The sequence below is a fragment of the Mastigoproctus giganteus genome, chromosome 11 (genome assembly GCF_048544385.1).
Source record: "Mastigoproctus giganteus isolate SK-2022 chromosome 11, ASM4854438v1, whole genome shotgun sequence".
Lineage (NCBI taxonomy): Eukaryota > Metazoa > Arthropoda > Arachnida > Uropygi > Thelyphonidae > Mastigoproctus > Mastigoproctus giganteus.
This window is the reverse complement of record NC_143585.1, coordinates 26,124,026-26,130,025: the sequence shown is the minus strand read 5'-3', so window position 1 is coordinate 26,130,025 and position 6,000 is coordinate 26,124,026. Positions and strand designations below refer to the sequence as shown.

The 6,000-nt window shown below is 36.8% G+C and overlaps 1 protein-coding gene across 1 annotated transcript in view; it reads left to right on the top strand.

The window, feature by feature from the left end:
- The first annotated feature begins 428 nt into the window (after positions 1-428).
- Positions 429-6,000, top strand: part of LOC150077820 (sodium-dependent phosphate transporter 1-B-like) — a 166,177-nt gene continuing 160,605 nt past the window's right edge. Inside the window, exon 1 of the mRNA XM_090384282.1 lies at positions 429-516. The gene's annotated coding sequence lies outside the window, so the exon portion shown is untranslated. The remainder of the gene's footprint in view (positions 517-6,000) is intronic.

The window sequence follows — 6,000 nt, the reverse complement described above, 5'->3', positions numbered from 1 at the left end:
AATAGTTTCAGTTGCAGGTCGTGGTTATTGTAGCATATTTCGTGTAGTTTTGTTGAAGTAATGGCAGGCGTGGCGAACGTTGTTCTCTCTGACCAAAACAAATATTGTTTAAAAAATATGGCTTCATCCGAAAAATGCATAAAGATGTGGTTCAATCAATGTCTGATGTCGAAGCAATTTGCAAATACCGTTCAACTAGATACTTAAATCCAAATTGTCCATCATTCCCATAGTTGAAATCATGTGAATTTACGTCCCGAGATTAAAACAATTCACTTAAAATTTATGACCAGAATCTGTCCAGATAAAGTTGATATAATGCGCATTAGTAAGTTGCATAGAGAGATTTTTTTTTTTGTTTCCATTCCACACGTCGCGACATGCGCCATTTGCATTTTTGAAACACGTGTTACCAGCTTCCTGGGCGCGTAAAAATACCGGCAAAATCTGCTGCTCAAGATGTCTGCAAAAGCTTAGTTTGCTATTTGTAGAATATAGAATTTTCCTTTGGTTCAGGTAAAATGATAGATCGGAATATCTTTCGTTTATTTAGTAGCGTTTATGCCAATTACTTTTTATAAATTTTCATTTTTGCGCACATGATTTATTATTTAAGCATGGTTAAATTTTAATATTTCCTAGTACGCCGCATGGAGCGAGATGTTTTTTGGCAGTTGTAAATGGAATATTAATCAGTATTTTTCAGTATGTTTCTTTACTAAATTTCGTAGTTAAGTTAGAAAATACGAAATGTCTTGCAAACTTCAGTCTTATAAATTTAAATTGCATTTGTTATCCTAATCATCGCTTTTGTTGTAAATGATGTGAAGAATGTATATTTTTTCCTTCCATCTGTCCTCTCATATTTATCTCTATATTTAGTTTCATGAAGGAAAATTGCTTTTATTTCAGCGGTTGCATTTGGTTTACTGTGGTAGCATGCGAATACTTATGAAGTTACACCTTATTTTTCAAGATGGATTGACACAGTGTATGCAAAAAAATATAGCCGCCTTGCTGGCGCATGTAGATAACGGAATTACGAATTCGATAATTACTACCAGCGTGGGCTATAGCCAGGGCCGTCTCGTTGGCAGACACTGTAGCACCCCCCAGGTTTTTAAATCTAAATATACAGTCAACAGTTATATGAAGTTTTGTGAAGAACAATGCAACGCATTGAAAATTTTTATTAACAGGTCCCACATATTATTATTATTATTATTAGCCATATGGTGCAAGGAAGCCTGAGGCTTATACTGCACCAGCGAAAAAAAAATTCCCAAGTTACCCTGAGAGAGAGAGAGAGAGAGAGAGAGAAACAAAAGTAGAAAGGAATCACCAAGAAAGAGAAGAATGATGATATCCAGCTCAGGACCCTGGGTGTGCCAAGCCCATACTCACCAGATGTGAGTCCCCGGGGGTAAATATAGTATACTCATCCCCTATTTCCAATAATCAAAAAAAAATAAAATTAAAATAAAAATTTAAAAAAATATATAAAAAATAATTGCTTTATTTAAAACAAGTATTGAAAAAATTATTGGAAATAATTATTTCAATAATAAACAAATAAAAACACAAAATTGCTTAAACTTTGAAGTTTAAACATAGATGGTACTGTGCACTAGACAATTTTACATTTTGCTACCAGTGGTTGAGTCAATGCCTGGGTTGGTGGGTTGTAATTGGCGAGTTGCCAATACGCATTTCAAATCGAGGCAAAATAAATGTGCAGTGAGTAGTGCTGATTTGATCACGAAGGGTGTATCGCCACGATATCAGTGTCTTTTTGTCATACTCAGGATTTACCTGAATTCCCATTAAGTAAATTATATCGGTGTTAACTCAATACTGAACATTCAGCAGTAATTATGTGATTAGCACTAGCAAGGGCACATGATGCAAGAAAGCAAGCTTATATAGCATCAGCCGAAAAAGAAACCCCTTATTTCACCCATCCACTCGCTCCAAATGTTTGTCAAGTTCTGCCTTGAATCTATTTAAGCTATCAACTTCTACAACGACAGATGGAAGTTTGTTCCAACAATCAACCACCTGCTGACTAAAGGCAAACTTCCGCACATATATCCTACAACCGTCTTTCCTCAATATGAATTTATGCCTTCTCAGGCAATTATTCTAAGCAAGAGGAAGAATCCTATCAGCATTGAGCCTGCTCAAACCATTCAATGCTTTATACACCTCAATCAGATAACCTTGCAGGTGCCTAGTCTCCAGACACTGTAATTTGCAAAACTTAAGCCTTTCTTCTTCATAAGAGCACTCTTTTGTTCCATTTACTAATTTTGTTGCCCTTCTCTGTACTCATTCCATCCTTCTTAAAATGAGGCTCCCAGACCTATATACAGTACTTAAGGTGTGGCCTGACCATTGCCTTATACGAATGGATAATCACCTGGTTATCAGTGCTAGAAAAATTCCTGTATATCATTGACACGACACCATGAGCTACTCTTGCAGACCGTCTGCACTGCTCAGAAAACTTCATATCTGCCTGCACAATTACCCCCAAGTCCTTTTCACTCTACCACTGTCAGTGTAGTACCACACAGTTGATACGTTACTCTGGGGTTACTGCTTCCCACATGCAGTACTTTACATCATATTGTCTGCAAACTTGGACATTAAGCCTGATATACCATCATCAGTATCATTAATGAATACAGAAAACAACAATGGACCCAACACTGAACCCTGGGGACTCCACTAATACCATTAGTCCACGAAGAGCAGTGTCCATTGATTACCACTCTGTCTTCTCCCACTCAACCACCCCTTTATCCATAGCAGCAATTTGCCTCCAATGCCACACTGTTGCAATTTATACAGCAGTCTTCCATGTGCAACAATATCAAAAGCCTTTCTAAGATCCAAATATGTGATATCAAAATTTTTCTTTGCTTCCAGTTCCTTTTTGACTACTACATAGTATCCAATCAGATTGGTCAGACAAGGCTTTCCCTTAACAAACTCATGCTGTGTCCAAGCTATAACTGAAGTCTTGGCTAGATTATCCTGCAATGCTTCTTTAACCAGTACCTCCATTAATTTCCCTGGAACAGAAGTTAAACTTGTCTAACAGGTTGGTAATTACCAGTGTCTTCCTTTGATCCTCCTTTGTGGATTGGAGTCACATTTGCACATCTCCAGTCCTTGGGTACCTCCCCTGAGTCCAAGGAAGCTGTCATAATTATGGTTAAGGGTTTGCTTACTTCCTGTAATATAACTGGATAGATTCCATCCACCCCAGGTGCCTTTGTTATGTTTATCTTCAACAATTTCTCCTCCACTTTACTCTCAGTTATTACAAGATTATCCAGCATACTGCCAGAATTGAATACACCTCCCTGAATAACTGCTCATTCATGAATGTAGATACAAAATATTCATTTAGTTTGTTAGCTACCTGAACAGGATCATCAACAGATGAACCATCGATATCAAGTGGACCAATCTGATTCATCCCCTTCCTTCTAGAGTTTAAATAAGTAAAGAACTCTTTGCATCCTTTGCCTGCCTAACCTCCTTTGTGACTTGGTTACAGACCAGCTTATATCTATCATAGGCTTGTGTGTCACCTATTAATTTATGTGTATCCCATGCATTTTTTTTCTCTGCCACATGTCTAATTACAGCTAGGCCTTGTACAACGCGAGTTCGATTAACACGATATTCAGTTAACGCTATTTGAAAAATGATACCACTTTTCACTTCACACGATGCAAATTTCCAGTTAACGCGATCTTTGTTTTTTATACGATAGTTGAAAAAGATTTGAATCGCACGTTAAGCTTACCGCGAGTCGTATGGTCAATAAACAAACGTTTGCCTGCTGCCTGCCTCGGTGTGTTCCATCAACCATCGGAAGATGTGTTTGCCTCCTGCTAATTAAGTCAATGCAGACTTGCATTTAAAAATTCAAATTTTTAAATCAGCCAGATGTTACCGCGAAGGAGATAACGGTAAAAGAATTAGATGAAATCTTTCGTATCTCATAGAACCTCAAACAAAAGGTTTGATGTTCTCTGCGATATTTATTTCGCCAGGGCCCAATGAAGATTGTTGTCGGCTATTGGAAATTGATTGATGAAAAGAGAAAGTCAACATTGTTCAAATATTTCCGCAACAGTAATTTCTTCATTGGGAATTTTATGTCAGAGGTTCCCAAAGTTTCTCGGTTCACGGCGCCTTTAATGTCTCAGTAATTTTTTCAAGGCGCACCCAGACCAAAAGAAATACCTAACAGTTTCGTTTAGTAGTTAGGTCCAAACAACTTAATAAGAAATGCTGAAACTATGAACTACCTCGAGCTAGTAGTTCGCGCGGTGTCCGACAGATGTTGAGTATCGCTGTGTTTCCCTCGGAAATTTAAAATATTCTGCGGCGCACAGTTTAAGAACCTCTATTTTATGCAATAAACATTTAATTCCATAATTATTTTCATTATCTCTTACATTATATACAGTTAAAAAGTTATTTAAAAGGTATTTTTAAAATTCTTTATGGACATTCCAGAAGGTCAAGGACCAATTATAATTTTTCCTATTGGTTATGATATTCGATTGATGCATTTCCGTTTTGCGCGATGTGCTTGCGGAACTAATTAATCGAGGCCCGCCTGTAATTAATCTGACATCCATTTATGCTTAAATCTTGAACAATATTTCTTAGTTGGTATGAAAAGCCTAATAGCTTCCAAGATTAATTCTTTGAATGCTTCCCATTTTGAATTTGCTCTTGGTAACATCATCAGTTGGTCCCACCGTACAGAATTTAAATACTGTCTCAGACCACCGTAATCACCTTTACAAAAAAAAAAACTCCTTCCCTTTACCCCTGATGGTAGTTACCTCTTTGAATAAATCCCACTTCAACACACTGTGATCACTGCCAGCTAGTGGTTCCTTTATCTGCAGATTTTAATGCATGAAGAATCACTACTGATAATCAGATCAAGAGTATTACTCCCTCTAGTTGCCTCCCTAACATGCTGCTGTAGAAAACAATGATCCAATAAATCCACAAAAGCCTTGCTAGTGTGTGAGTAACAAACCCACAATTTCCAGTCAATCTCTGGGAAATTAAAATCCCCCATTATGAGACACTGATTTACTGGCCAACTCAATTTCTCTGCACAATTGCTCATTATACTCATCAGGTTCATTAGGCCTATAACACACACCTACTCTCATTTTTCCTTTTCCAGTGCTTATTTCACATCAAACAGACTCAACACTGCATTGTCCACCAACATCAATTGGATGCAATTCCTTATATTTTGTGTTTCTTTAACAGCATAACCCCACCTCCCTTTCTGTACACATTGTACTCCCCTAAATTCCAATTCTGCACTGCTTATGTCTGTGTGACACCATGTCTCTGATACCCCAACAAAGCTGCCATACAAGGAAGTGAAGCAAGTGGGAGAACGAGAGTAGCCTTTGCGGACGTAGCTTTTTTTCCCGCTCCTGGAACAGAGAAGTTTTTTCTGATTTATTAGCTTAAATTGGCATATTAACTTATTTTCTAGAGTAGCTTTATATTCCTATTTACGATACTTTGTTTAAAGTAACTTAGATAGAGATTTTGTAGGTATTACTTAGTATCGGTAAGAGTATCAAATCCACGTGTTTACCGTTCGTAAATTGCCGCCATTGTTACGCGATACAAAATATCTCGAACCAGATAGCATAAGCTTAATATAGTATAGTATAGTACATAATATTGTCAATTAATCAGTAAAATCTATTAATCTTGTTGAACTTCATTGTCAATTAAATTGTACTTTTAACTATACATATAACGACTTAGGTTACGTAACATAAATAATTAGTAAAAATAAATAATTAATACTTAACTTGATACGGAAGTTATATAAAGGGATTTCGTAGATACCACTCGATACTGAAACATAAATATAGCGTTATAACTTTGTTGGGATACAAGTTTAGGGTTTTAATTTTGTACTGAAATTGA